General features: G+C 48.4%; 1 protein-coding gene across 7 annotated transcripts in view; it reads right to left on the bottom strand.

Moving 5' to 3' along the window:
• Positions 1-14,585, bottom strand: part of RALY (RALY heterogeneous nuclear ribonucleoprotein) — a 145,974-nt gene that overhangs the window by 79,883 nt on the left and 51,506 nt on the right. For all 7 annotated transcript variants that reach the window (XM_054081435.1, XM_054081437.1, XM_054081434.1 and 4 more), the window contains exon 2: positions 13,568-13,657. The gene's annotated coding sequence lies outside the window, so the exon portion shown is untranslated. The remainder of the gene's footprint in view (positions 1-13,567; positions 13,658-14,585) is intronic.

Below are 14,585 nucleotides of genomic sequence, written 5' to 3' on the forward strand. Positions count from 1 at the left end.
CACTGCCCTGGGCAGCCTCTGCCAGTGCTTCACCTCTCTTTCAGTAAAGATATTTCTTCTAATATCTAACCTAAACCTTCCCTGGTGCAACTTGAGGCCATTTCCTCTTGTCCCATCCCTTGTTACTTGGAAGAAGTGATTGGCCCTCACCTCGCTCCAACCTCCTTTCAGGAAGCTGCAGAGAGCGATGAGGTCTCCCCTCAGCCTCCTCTTCTCCAGGCTAAACAGCCCCAGGGCCCTCAGCTGCTCCCATAGCCCCTGGGCTCCTGATCCTTCCCCAGCTCCGTTCCCCTCCTCTGGATGTGCTCCAGCAACTCAATGCCCAAAACTGAACCCAGGATTCGAGGTGTTCTGCTTATGGTATGAGAGGGAAAAAAACTCCCTGAAATGTCTGGCTGTTCCTCATTATAAACTCCACACCCTTATACATTTTTACCTCAAATTACAAAATAATATCCCATGCTTTTACAACACTGCAGGTTTCAGGTACCACAAAGCAGCATATACGTGCATTCCCAATTTCCGTGCAGCTTTGCCTTACAGTATCCCTTAATTGTCCTTTTTTGTTTACAAAGTACAAAGGAAAAGCTCCACTGCAGCTTTCCACCCCCTGCAAATCCAGATACTGTTGTTTATTTACACCTTCTTATTTGCAGAGAGCCCATGGAGACAAGCAGAGGTGTCATTCAGGGGGAAGGCAGATGGATTGAATCCATCACCATGTGGAGGGGCCTGGGAAGTTTCACAAAAGAACCACAACTCACAACAGGGGATAAATTATCCAAACCTCTAAGCGTCCTTGTTTGCCAGTTACTGTCTCAATACAAACTTGGCAAAAAATAAAGCAAAAGACCCATTTTTCTAGGTATAACAGGAACTCACAGATCTCTGTTCTCCAAGATTTAAGATTGACCAAGTTTCACTGACAGAGTGAGCCGTCTCTGTTCGTATTTCCCTAGATATTAATAATTAAACACATGGAATCATAGGACATCTCAAGCTGGAAGGGACCCATGAGGGTCATCCAGTCCAAATTCCTGCTCCTCGCAGGACCACTTAAACCCAATCCCTACTGAAGCACATTCAGGTTTCAATCTCAAGCGTCATGGATATGGCCCACTGACCATCCAGGAGGTCTTCATCATCTTTGAAACTTTCCTTTTATCAGCTGGGGAAAAAAGAAAATCCCCCAGCACAAAGTGCTGTAAATCACTCGTTGGGGAGGGCAGGGGATCTTCCTGCAAGTAACAAGAGATTTTTCTGCATCTGTAGATGTAAAACAACAGAGGCAGCAGGAGGCAGGTCTACTTTTCCCATGCAATGATAAAAATTGTCAAAGATGGGCTTGTTCAGCCTGCAAAAGAGAAGGCTCTGGGGAGAGCTTGTAGCAGTCGTTCATGGGGCCCTGTGGCACCTTCCTGCACCAGGCTGCAGCTCTTCCCAGGCTGGGCACAGACCTGTCTGATCCCCGTGTGCTGTGTCCTCAGCGGCCTCCTACGCTGTCTGAGATGTTCTAAGCTTTACATGGCTCATGCAATGCCCTTTGTACTCCACCATTTCCCATATGGTGAGAACATCCCAGTGCTGATAAACTCAAGGGCTTACAAATTTGATGGCCTAGCAGATGGCAGGTGATATATCCAAACATGTCACTCGCTAGAGACAGCTTCAAGTTAATAGAATTATAGAACAGTTTGGGTTGGAAGGGACCTCAAAGCCCATCCAGTCCCACCCCCTGCCATGGGCAGGGACACCTCCCACTGGATCAGGGGCTCCAAGACCCATCCAACCTGGCCTGGAACCCCTCCAGGGATGGGGCAGCCACCACTGCTCTGGGCAACCTGGGCCAGGGCCTCCCCACCCTCACAGGAAAACATTCCTTCTTAAGATGTCATCTCAATCTCCCCTCTTTCAGCTGAAAACCGTTCCCCTTCATCCTATTCCTGCACTTCTTGATCCAGAGCCCCTTCCCAGCTCACCTGGAGCCCCTCTAAGTACTAGAAAGACTTACCCACTCTAGTCCTTCATCAGACAAAACCAGCTCAATTACATGATACTCCATCAAAAAGGATGACACTATACGAGCCCAGGTTAAAGCAGAGTATTTTTTTTTTAGCATGGACAGCTCAGGGAACCATGGAGATAATCACAGTTTTGAGCCACACTACGCCGATATCCTATGCCTGTTCTACAGGAAAGCAGGCAATAGCTCTAGATCTCCCCTTGCTGTGTGTTTTTTCAAACACCTCTGACCCTCTCCCACGGTGGGGCTCAGCTTGCAAATCACATGGTTACAGATGACAAAATAACCTGTGTATCTGCAGTAATGTGTTTTTTTCCGAACCCATTGTGGTAACGGCAGAAACTGGTCTGTAAGCTAATGGACTGTTTATTTATGGATCATAAATAACACCATTCAGTTCTTCCCAACTGTAGAGCAAAGCTGAAGGTCCTCTCTTCATCTGAGCCTGTGGACACCAGGATCCTGTGAGCTGGGCTGTGCAGACAGGGGCCAGATAAAGACAAAAGTCATTTATTCCCTCTCCCCTTCCATAATATCCTCATCATTTAATTATAGACCACGAAAAAGCTTCAGAACAGAAAGAGAGCTGGGCTGTGAGCAGCCAAGCCTCTCCAGGGCAGACATAGCTGCACTTTCTCATCTCCAGGATAACAGCAGGAATAAAGAGCTGCTGAGAGCACAAAGCCCTCCCCTGGGTCAGAGCAGAAACCCAGTGGAGTCTGACCCAAGAGTCCATCCCTGCCCCTGGGAACGATGTCCTCCCTGCGGGCATCGCAGCGGAGAACCTACCTCAGGTTATGGCCATCGAGCCTCTTCGATTAGGAGGAGGCTCGTGGGAAAAGGACTGTTTCTTTACCACGGCCACTCAGATGGGAATTACTGAGAGGTAATTTTGAAACATATGGAGACTGGAGTGGAAACTAAGCAGAAACAAAGTAGGGACCCAATAACCAGCAATCTCAGCCCTGCTGGGCCAGGAATTACAAGGCAGCAAAGTCACTAAGGGGGAAGAAATCCAACCAAGCAATTTTGAGGGGGAGGGAAGAGTAGGAGATGATGCTGGTGAGCACCGGGTGAAATCAAACTGGAGAAATCAATAAAGGGAAAGGACAGAGGGGGGCGATGGGACATAGGAAGAGATAAATTAAAGGCTTGCCCAGGGGTTATGATGGCTAGTGAGCAATAAATTAAATAAAAGAGGGCGACAGGGACAAGCAAGGTAGTGTGAAAAATTAATTAAAAGGAAGGGAGGCATAACCGAGGCATAAAACATGGGTGCTGGAGGAAAGATTAGAGGACCCAGGCAATGAAGAAGCTTTGAAAAGTATAATAGAAGCAAAGGCAGAGGCTGTAAAAAGGCTGTGACCGCGTGTGAGGGTCAGATAAACAATGTAGACACGTTTTCAAGAGTATGAGAAGTAGGAAACTATTGAAGAAGAAAAGAAGCAACTCGCAAAAGGAGGCAGTGTTGCTACTGCTGAAGTGCTGGAACACCAAGCTCTGCACCTTGGCTTTTGCAGTCAAAATGCAGTGGGGCATTGAGTCTCTGCAGACGGTCTGCTTCCACCCTTCCGTTGCCCCGAAAGGAGAGGGCACGGGTGCTGCCCACAGGGCGAGACGTTGCATGATGGGCTATCGTAGCTGAGTGTATTCAACACAAGGCTGCTGAGACAAATGGAAAGGGGTGAATAGGTCAGATTCGAGGTGGCTGCTCCCACAGCCACACTGCCTCCAGAGCCCCCTCCGGCTCTCCAAACCAAACCCACAGGCTCCCTGCGGGCATCTCTGAAGGCATTTTCCAGCTCCGGAGCAAAATGCACCAACAACTCAGCCGCTGCAGTTCAGTTTAGCCCGTGCTCTTGTGTGGATGTGCCCTGCTGCCTTCTTCAGCCTCAGGGGATGGCAGACTTCGGGTAGTGGGCAGAGGACCCTGGCCTCAGGGGATTTATGGGGCAAGCACAGACTCATCTCTGAGTCCCTGCTGGGTCCATTTTCCACCTGGGACTTGAATGCCAGGTCTCAGACTGCACAGGGGAGCGGAAGGTTATCCTGGGGTGAGCCCCCTTCATCCTTTTACAGTGAAGCTCTTCCATATCGAACAAAGTAATGGCAAATGGGCTGGGAGAAATGGAGATAGGAAAGTAGGTGGATGGAGAGAGCATGACTGCTGGCAATCGTGCATCTCACTTGAGCACCTGGGAACCTGGACCTTTCTGAAGTCCAGTTTCTGTCCACTTTAGTGAGACAGGAGTGAAGCAGCTCTCTGGTGGCAGCAGGTCAGCTACGCTGAGCCCTGTCTCAAGGCATCAAATCTCCGTGCGACTGGGGCCCAGGGGCTGCTGTGCCATGCACGGCGCTGCCAGGAGGTGCGTGAGGTCAGCCCAAAACCCTGCCGTCCATCATCTGCTTCCCAGCCATCACCAGGAAGGCAGCAATTAGTCACAGGCTGTGGGTACAGAGGTTTTCCAAGGTTTTCTTGTTGTGTGCCAGAGAGCAGCTCATCAGCTTTGTGCAGAACAGGATGAGTGTCCCAATGCCAACCTTTTTGCACTGACAGATTTCCTCTTTGTAATTCAGGTCTTGCTCTCAGCTCTGCAGTAGTCAGGACTGGATGGGATCAGCTGCTCACTAGGGACAGGCAGTCCTGTCTCTGTCCTTAAAAAGTCTGTCTATTTTTCTGCCCAGGACACTGGTGTACTTACAGGGGCACTCAAGACCACAGGTGTCTCCAGCTATCACAGTTAGGTGATCTGAGGGCTGGAGCACCTCCCATACAAGGACAGGTTGAGAGAGTTGGGGTTGTTCAGCCTTGGAGAAGAGAAGGTTCCAGGGAGACCTTAGAGCAGCTTTCAGCACTGAAAGCGGCTCCAAGAAAGCTGGGGAGGGGCTCTGGATCAGGGAGTGCAGGAATAGCATGAAGGGGATGGTTTTAAGCTGAAAGAGGGGAGATTGAGATGAGATCTTAGGGAGAAATGTTTCCTGTGAGGGTGGGGAGACCCTGGCCCAGGCTGCCCAGAGCAGTGGTGGCTGCCCCATCCCTGGAGGTGTTCCAGGCCAGGTTGGATGGGGCTTGGAGCAACCGGATCCAGTGGGAAGTGTCCCTGCCCATGGCAGGAGGTGGGACTGGATGGGCTTTGGGGTCCCTTCTAACCCAAACTATTCTATGATGATTCTGCACCAGCATGAGCTTTGTGAGCTGCTACTGCCCATCACCGCAGAGCTTCCTGCATCAGTTTTTCAATAGAGAGCTGTTAATAGCACTGTAGTGCAGGTAGTGCTTTGCTTTTGGAGGATTCCTCATGAGGAGCAAGAATGCAATTTTTAGAAGGAGAGCTAAAGAGTGTTTGTGGGCATGTGTGGGGAAAATGATTGCATAAGCATTTTCAGGCCCTTCAACTCACAGGGGAGAAGAAAGAATTGGACAAGTCTGTTTCATACCTGCCTTCAAAGGATCATCCTTTGAAATGAACAGGCTGCCTCGGTGCTCTGCGACAGGTAAGAAGATTATAAGCAGAAGATACCTATGCCAAGGGAGGGAAGAAGAAATAATAAAGGCATTCAAAGCTATGACAAGCAAATGAAAAATAAAAGAAGAAAGCAGACTTCCTGGACATATCAGGAGAGGTACAACAGGTGAAATCAATACACTGACAACGGCACCTAAAGTCAGGCAAGAAACAGATTCAGAGCACTGCCATGGGGCTGAGCCACCCAACCCAGAGGACAGCACAGGGAATTCCATGGGTCTCAGCGGCCACTAATCAGGCACTCCAGTGAATGCTTGTAAGGAAAGCAGGACAAGTAATGGAAAATTAACATCAGAAAAAGTTAAAAGGGCTCTTTAACCTCTCTCTGCCCTAACAAAGTTCTCTTTGGTTCTCTTTGAACCGGACTGTAGACAGCTAAGGGAGAAGTTCATTGTACCCTATGCATTCACCTATGCATTACCTGCATTATAGGAAGCAGGTAAGGTCTCAAGGAAGCTGTATTGTAAATAGAGGAGGAAAAGGGGGCATTTCCACTCCTTGTTAACATTCCAGAGCAGAGACACATGGGGTATTAGGATTTAATCCAACAAAATATCAGTCTGAGTCCATTGCAGTGCGGAGTTGGGAGCCACAGGTCTCTGACCACAGGCAGCCTGCGCTGGATCCAGAACTGAGCACACCATACCCCAAAGCCCACTTCACATCTCCAACGAGATGCTACCTGCCCTTATTTTGTGTGCATTTCTTAATTCTAATGAATTCAGTCTGCAAACACAGATCCTGGAGTCATTTCCCATCTCCTGTAGCACTCCCACTGCTTTCTCTACTGAAATTCAGTGGGAATTTTGATGCACAGCAAACCCAAAAGCTGCCTTGTTCTTTTATACAAAAGCACAAGCAAGTGACGGAGAGCCCTTGGGTTCCTCTGGGGTGATGGTTCACCATTCACCAGGGCTTCACTTAGGGCCCATCGGTTGACAAGTGAATCCACGGGGGTTTAAATTAACACAGTGGAGCGCAGAGCAGCTTAGCAGGCAAGGGGTAACTTCTCTGGCTGCTGTGACTCTTCCACCTGTCTAAAGGGATTCTGCTACTGATGTTTCTCCTCAACCTGTATTATAAGCTGGTGAGTCCACCATTTCTCCGGGCAGCCAGTTTCAGTGCTTCGCCACTCCATTAGGAAAGCATTCTTCCTAATTCAATCTAAATCTCCCCTGGTGCAACTTGAGGCTGTTTCCTCTCATCCTATCCCTTGTTACTTGGAAGAAGAGGCCAGCAGCAGAACCTCCTTTCAGGGAGCTGTAGAGGGTGATGAGGTCTCAGCCTTTTTTAACACCCTACTCCACATCTTCATAAATGCAGGACCCATCCTCCAGATGTCACAGGAAGGAATCCAGCCTAAACCCTCCAGGCAGCATGAAGTCCCTCACATTAGTGCAACATCTTTGTGTCACACCACAGCCTGTGAAAGGTCAGTGCCTCACAGAAAGAAACACATATGATAATGAAATACTATAGAATTACAGACAGTAAAATAAACAACTTTTGGGGGCTCATTTCCTATAATCCACAATTCAAGCCAAACTGGAAGTGAATCTCAGGCCTGGATTTCTATTGATGAAGGAATGTGGCCATCTGCCTGTTTGACTTTTCTGCATTTCTTTCTAACCTCTATTTCTCTCCTTAAAAAAACTTCCATGCTCACATGTCATATTTGATGCATTTGACAAGGTCAGAGCCATCATATCCCATCAAGCACATGCTGATACAGCCTTGCAAAGGGAAACTGGGAGAAGATGTGCAAAGAGAGATCTATTTTTGTGCTTTCATTTTAAGGTATCCCCTTGACTTCTGCTTTCTAACTTACTTTCCAGCTCTGGTACTCAGCCAGAAAGCTGCAGCTGGTTAGGAGAGGACAGAGTGAACGAGCAGCACCAAGGTTATCTCCTGGCCCCAGTGTCTGAGCATCCTATGGAGCAGGGTTCAAGCTGGAGCAGAAAGACTACTCTCTTTTGGATGCTGAGAACTGAGAAGTTCAGGCCCAGCTTCTCAGTGCTGAGTGGACCTCTCTGATAGCTGGAGCCCAGCTGATGGCAAGGGAACCTGGGAAAACTATAGTGGAGAACATGAACCCTGAGGCAGACACTTAAACCTGTCTTCATCCAGCATTAAATCCTGTCCTTTGGCCTTTCTCTCCATGGAATCATAAAGGTTGGAAAAAACCTCTTAAGATCATCCAGTCCGTCAGCCCAACATCACTGTGTTTACAAACCCAAGTCCCCAAGGGCCACGTCTAGACATATTTTGAACCTCTCCAGGGATGGGGACACCACCACTTCCCTGGGCAGCCGGTTCCACTGCTTCACCACTCTGTCAGTAAAGAAATGTTTCTTAATATTCATTCTAAACCTCCCCTGGTGCAACTTGAGACCGTTTCCTCTCTCAGCTGGGAGAAGAAACCTGCACTCACCTTGATCCATCCTCCTTTCTGAGAGCTGCAGAGAGCAATAAGGTCTCCCCTCAGCCTCCTCTTCTCCAGGCTAAACAGTTCCCCAGCTTCTCCTCACAAGGCTTGTTCTCCAGCCCCTTCCCCAGCTCCGTTGCCCTCCTTTGGACACACTGCAGCCGCTCAATAATGCTCAGTAATGTGCAATAGCCCCTGAGAGGGCAGCAGGTGCCTCTTGACAGAAAGGGTAGAAAACACCTAGTAGGTGATGTGGAAAACAAGCCAAGACGGTGAGGACCTGCTGCTTCAGAAACAGGTAAGTCCTTATGGCCACCAGCTTACTTCTCTAAGAAGGCATTAAGGTGTCAATAAATACAAGGCACTCCACTCCAAGTCTGCGAGCTCTTCTGTGAGCTCTTCACAAATCCACTCCATTGATTTGGAGTGGGTTCCCATTCAATGACCACTCACACAGGGCCAGGGGATGTGTCTGCCACAGACCACTAACACCCAGGCCAGCTCTGCCCTTCCCTCTGGAGCAATTCAGAAGCTGGTAAGGTTTTATTCTGCAAACATTTTTACCTGAAGTTTGAGCAGAGGCATTATTGTTAACCAGAGCAGAAGAAATGACTCATGGAATCACCTGTCAGCTGTGCTTCCACAAGGAGTTATTTGGAAGAATTCACATTTTCAATTTATGCACTGCCATAATCTGAACTACCTTCAAGCCTTAAGAAGCTCTAAGAAACAGATCATTTCAAAGAGCAAATCCAGAAACGAAAAAAAAACCATAAACCCCCAAATTAGATAATTTAAATTGACGTTATTTTGATAAGATCAAAATTTGCAGAAAACTCTACTCTCAGACATAGCATTCATTATAAATCGCTGGCTTAGCTCTTAAAAGAATCAAACATTTTGGAGGATTGTAGGAATGTGCCCAGCTCTATAGTTTAATCATTGACTCAGGAAGGTATTGTTAACCCATGGCTTTCTTTGAGCATAAGTTTTGAGTGAATTTATAGGTCTAAGATCAGACATATCACAGAATCATAGAACAGTTTGGGTTGGAAGGGACCTCAAAGCCCATTCAGTTCCACCCCCTGCTATGGGCAGGGACACCTCCCACTGGATCAGGGGCTCCAAGCCCCATCCAACCTGGCCTGGAACCCCTCCAGGGATGGGGCAGCCACCACTGCTCTGGGCAACCTGGGCCAGGGCCTCCCCACCCTCATCATGAAAAATTTCTTCTTAATGTCTAATCTAAATCTTCCCCCTTCCAATCTAAATCCATTCCCCCTCCCCCTATCACTCCATGCCCTTGTAAAAAGCCTCTCCCCAGCTTTCTAGTAGGCCTCCTTTATCCTTTATCCTGGGATACAGCAGTTATTCTACTGCCCATTCATCTCCTTGACAAAGGCATCACAGAGGGTAACTCGGTCCCACAGTTGGGCTGTTTTAGACTTGTTCATGAACCCTGGGAATGCACCGTTCACATCCCGTGACCTCCTCCGCACCGGACACTGCAGCCCTTGACCAGAGCCTGCACCTACAGCATCCGCGCTGGGCACCGATACCTGCGACCTTCTCCTGACCCACATCGTCTTTTCTAAATTAAGAAACCTGTTACATCGCTTCCTTCCCTGGCCCACGGGGTGCTAAGTAGGTCACTACCAGATCATAGCTTAAAGGGCTACGGAGTTCCATCCTAATCCTGGGAGGACAGGAACTGCCGGAGCTGGAAAAATGACCTGAGCAAGCGATTACAGTCTGGATGTATTTGTGATTAGACACTGTGATGGCCCACTCTGACACTGGGGTTTTATCTAAGACAACGGACAAAAAATTTCATCCATCCAGTTTTTGTGCAGCTGCCTAAGGATGCTCTGTGTCCTCTCACTACGGGACACTTTCAGCCATCCATGGGTGGACTCAATAACAGGTATTTCTGTCATCTCCCCTGCACTGCCAGTATAATGGGCATTTTCATCAGCCTTCCTAGTTCTCCAGAGTCACTCTCAATGCTCTTCTCCATTCCCGGAATGACAGATATTTTCACAGCTCTTTCTGTATCTCCCAAGAAACAGGTAGTTTGACAGCTCCCCCTGGAATCAACCTTTATTCTGTGCGCGCCAAATAATTGGAGGGAGAAGTGAAAAATGAAAAAGCAAATAATCAACCAGCAGCATTCAAGAGTTCAGAAGTCCTGGGCAAGTGAAGAACTTGCAGATTGAAGGAGGCGCTGCAGTTCAAGCCCTGCAGTCTGCGCATGGAGAATAAAAGACACTTCATAGAATCATAGAATCATTAGGTTGGAAAAGACCTTAGAGGTCATCGGCTCCAACAGCACCTGTCTACTACTAAATCATACCCCCAAGCACCTCATCTACCCACCTTTTAAACATCTCCAGGGATGGGGACTCAACCACCTCCCTGGGCAGCCTCTGCCAGTGCTTGAGAACCCTTTCTGTGAAGACATTTTTCCTGATCTCCAATCTAAACTTCCCCTAATGCAGCTTGATACCATTCCCTCTTGTCCTTAACCTATCAACTCCTTCCACTTCCAGTAAATACCGTGTACAAAACGAAGGCTCCACCACTTAGAGCACTGTTTAACATGTCAGCAGCCAAAACAGAACTTGGAACAACTTCTGGTAGCGTTCTTCTGTAAAACTCCTCAAATATCAAGAAAATAAGGTATTTCTACAATGCTGCTGAGTCCCATAATTCCATTTGTCGAGTCAAATCTTGGTCTGTGGAATTAGGACACAGTAGTTCTCTTACTCATGCAGAAAAGGAATTTTAGCTAACTCATTTGTTTAACATACCTGTATGCCAGACTTTTTTAGTCTTACTCTGTGTCAAGACACTCTCGCTACTCCTGAGGGGAGGTGTATTAAACCAGAAGCAGAAAATGGTTTTAGAGAAACCATAAGCAAACCCAAATTCCCTTTCTCCTTCAACTGCCTGATTTTGATTTGAAAAAGTTCAGGTGAACCTTTACTCCTCTGTTATTTGGAGTGTCCTTGATTAAATTTTCAAATAATCTAACGAGTGTTAAACTCTTGGATCCTTATCTACCATGAGATCTCCCAGAGTCCACCAAGCAGCAGCCGAGCTCCTACCCATCTAATAAGAAGTTTTACCTGGTCATATTTACTTTTTCTCCCTCCTACGTAAGTTCTCCAGTAAAAACCCAACCACGATACAAATTAAATGTGTTACACCAGCACTGTAAACTGCAAAACTGGAAACTGAAGACCAGCTTTCATCCTTCTGTCTGGGAACTGGAGGGGAAAGTCCACTGTGGAAAACACTACAGCGCTTCATCTTCCTATCATGAATTGTGCATAGTATGATTACGCCCTGAAAACTTCATTCACCCTGTTTTATTCACCTAGAGTCCCATTACTCTGTTCTTATTGAAACAAATCTCCCACAAACCCAGGGACATCTCCCTGTTCGGGTCTTCATTAGCTTCACTGCTCAGGAAGCACAGGAAGCTTCCAATAGCCAGTGATTCCTGGACAAGGATTTCCCCATACCTAGGGTCACGTTGCCACTGGACCTGATCCTCAAACCCTCTTCCATCCCACCACAAAACCTCTTCTTCAAAGAGGTGCTTTCAGCTCAGCCTACCTAGCCAAGCTGGGTCTGGGAGATGTTAAAGCTCATGTCCTGACCACTCTGTGTCTGTTAGCACCTTGGAGTTGATCATCTTCCTAAATTGTGGCATGAGGATGCTGCTGTACCTTTGGGGGACGGAGGACAGCCTGATCAAAGCTCTAAGAAACACAGCTCCTGTTTGCTGATGTTCGAGGAAATACCAAGAACATGCTTTCTCCCAGCCTATTTTTCAAGACGATGCTCTGCTTACGCTGTGCAAAGGCAGTACCGAGGTTCTGATCAAAATCTGGGCACCCTTCTTCACCACAACACCAGGTGTGTGTCTGCCCCAGGCATGATGTCCCTGCATGCAGCGCTCCTCCCCAGCTTCTCCCCACAACCTCTTGCTCTTGGGTACGCACCAGGAAAGTCATAGAATCACCAGGTTGGAAAGGACCCACTGGATCACCGAGTCCAACCATTCCTAACACTCCCTTAAACCATGTCCCTCAGCACTTCATCCACCCGTTCCTTAAACACCTCCAGGGAAGGCGACTCGACCCCCTCCCTGGGCAGCTGTTCCAGTGCCTGATGACTCTTTCTGTGAAGAATTTTTTTCTGATATCCAACCTGAACCTCCCCTGGAGGAGCTTCAGGCCATTCCCCCTTGTCCTGTCCCCTGTCACTTGAGAGAAGAGCCCAGCTCCCTCCTCTTCACAACCTCCTCCCAGGTAGTTGTAGAGAGCAATAAGGTCTCCCCTCAGCCTCCTCTTCTCCAGGCTAAACAACCACAGGTCCCTCAGCCACTCCTCGTAAGACTTGTTCTCCAGCCCCCTCACCAGCTTTGTTGCTCTTCTCTGGACACGCTCCCGAGCCTCAACATCCTTCTTGTGGTGAGGGGTCCAGAACTGAACACAGTACTCAAGGTGGGGCCTCACCAGTGCTGAGTACAGAGGGAGAATCACCTCCCTGGACCTGATGGTCACACCGTTTCTGATCCAAGCCAAGACGCCATTGGCCTTCTTGGCCACCTGGGCACACTGCTGGCTCATGTTCAGTCGGCTGTCAACCAGCACCCCCAGGTCCTTCTCCTCCAGGCAGATTTCTAGCCAGACTTCTCCTAGTCTGTAGCACTGCACAGGGTTGTTGTGCCCCAAGTGCAGGACCTGGCATTTGGCCTTGTTAAACCTCATCCCATTGGTCTCAGCCCATTTTCCAGCCTGTTCAGATCCCTTTGCAGAGCCTCCCTACCCTCCAGCAGATCGACACTTCCTCCCAGCTTAGTGTCATCTGCAAACTTGCTGAGGGTGCACTCAATGCCTTCATCCAGGTCAGTGATAAAGACATTGAACAGGGCTGGACCCAGTACTGAGCCCTGAGGAACCCCACTTGTGACTGGCCTCCAGCTGGAGTTAACTCCATTGACCACCACTCTCTGGGCCATCCAACCCGTTTTTAACCCAGGAGAGTGTGCGCCTGTCCAGGCCAGAGGCTGACAGTTTCTGAAGCAGAGTGCTGTGAGAAGTCAAGAGCTGAGTTCACCCCTCCACTACTCAGAAATCCTGAGCATATTCACGCTGACTAACGGTGAACCACAAACATAACTTTTAGAACAAACACAAGCAATGAATCAGAAATGAAAACATGATGAAACCCACCACATCCAAAAATATCTCAATCTATCCATCAGGCTGTATTTAAAGCAATCCCATTTGTATTGCCAGTAGCAAAAGAATGAACGTTGGCAGATTCTCAGCATATCCATCCACCTTTGACTCTTTGAACGCTTACGCCAGGCCAGGATCAGGCTGCTTTCAGCAGGCTGAAGGAGAAAACCTTCAGAGTGAAGCCCACTCATACAGCTCAGCATCTGAAGCACGGTGTCCTTGCTGCCCCAAATCTCTTGAGTCCCGCCTCGGACAGCAGAACACCAGCATCCAGGAATTGGAGGGATCCCTCCCACCATCCATCACATCTAAAAGTACTCAAGACACAGTTACTTACTGGGACTGGTGTGGGCACTTGGGGCTTCTCAGTCCTTCCCGTCACCGTCCGGGAGCAGGTGCAGCACCCCGCTACGGTCTCAGCTTCACCCTGCAAGAATCAGGACACAGAAGGGTTTTTTGCCAGTTGTGGTAAGCAGATAATCCAGTACTTTCTAACTCTCAGCAGAGAAGGCTATGCTGCACTGGAAAGCAAAGCCGCTGCCTGGTTGTCTGCAAGGATCAGACCCAGGACTTTCCAATATAAGACTCTGAGCTGCTTAGCAAGGATCTCAAATCGGAGCAGACAGAGTCGGTTGTGTTCTCGGGGCTGAGTACTTGGAAGAGGTGCTGGGGAGGTGGTGCAGACTGGCTCGACTGCGAGAAACCCCACAAGAACAGCTACATCACATTAATACTTGCAGAGAACCAGGCAGCTGGTGGAAAGACGCAGGCAGGAACTTTTGTTCACAGTGGCTGCGATTTATTCAGGGAAAACAGAGTTTCTTGAAACTGAAATATCTCACAGTAAAGCAGAAACTTTTTCATGCATGTTTGGTTTTTTTTTTCTTTTTTCTTTTCTTAAAAAAAGATATCTGTTTTGAAAGTGAAGACTTTGCTTTGGCTCAGGCTGAGTCCAAACACTTTCATGGAATCACAGAACCAGAGAGTGGTTTGGGCTGGAAGGGAGCTCAAAGCCCATCCAGTTCCACCTCCTGCCATGGGCAGGGACACCACCCACTGGATCCGGTTGCTCCAAGCCCCAACCAAACCAGCCTGGAGCACCTCCAGGGATGGGGCAGCCATGGCTTCTCTGAGCAACCTGGGCCAGGGCCTCCCCACCCTCACAGCAAAATATTTCTTCCTAATATCTAATGCAAATTTTCCCTTTTTCAGCTTAAAGCTGTTCTCCCTTGACCTACCCCTGCACTCCTTGAGAACTGAAATGTTCTCCTTTAAGTCCGTTCCTCTGGGTCTCCTGAGCTGCCAGGACACCTCTTGGGACTTTAAATTATCATAGAATCATTAGGTTGGAAAAG

This window comes from Cuculus canorus, chromosome 16 (assembly GCF_017976375.1).
Source record: "Cuculus canorus isolate bCucCan1 chromosome 16, bCucCan1.pri, whole genome shotgun sequence".
NCBI classification, from domain to species: domain Eukaryota; kingdom Metazoa; phylum Chordata; class Aves; order Cuculiformes; family Cuculidae; genus Cuculus; species Cuculus canorus.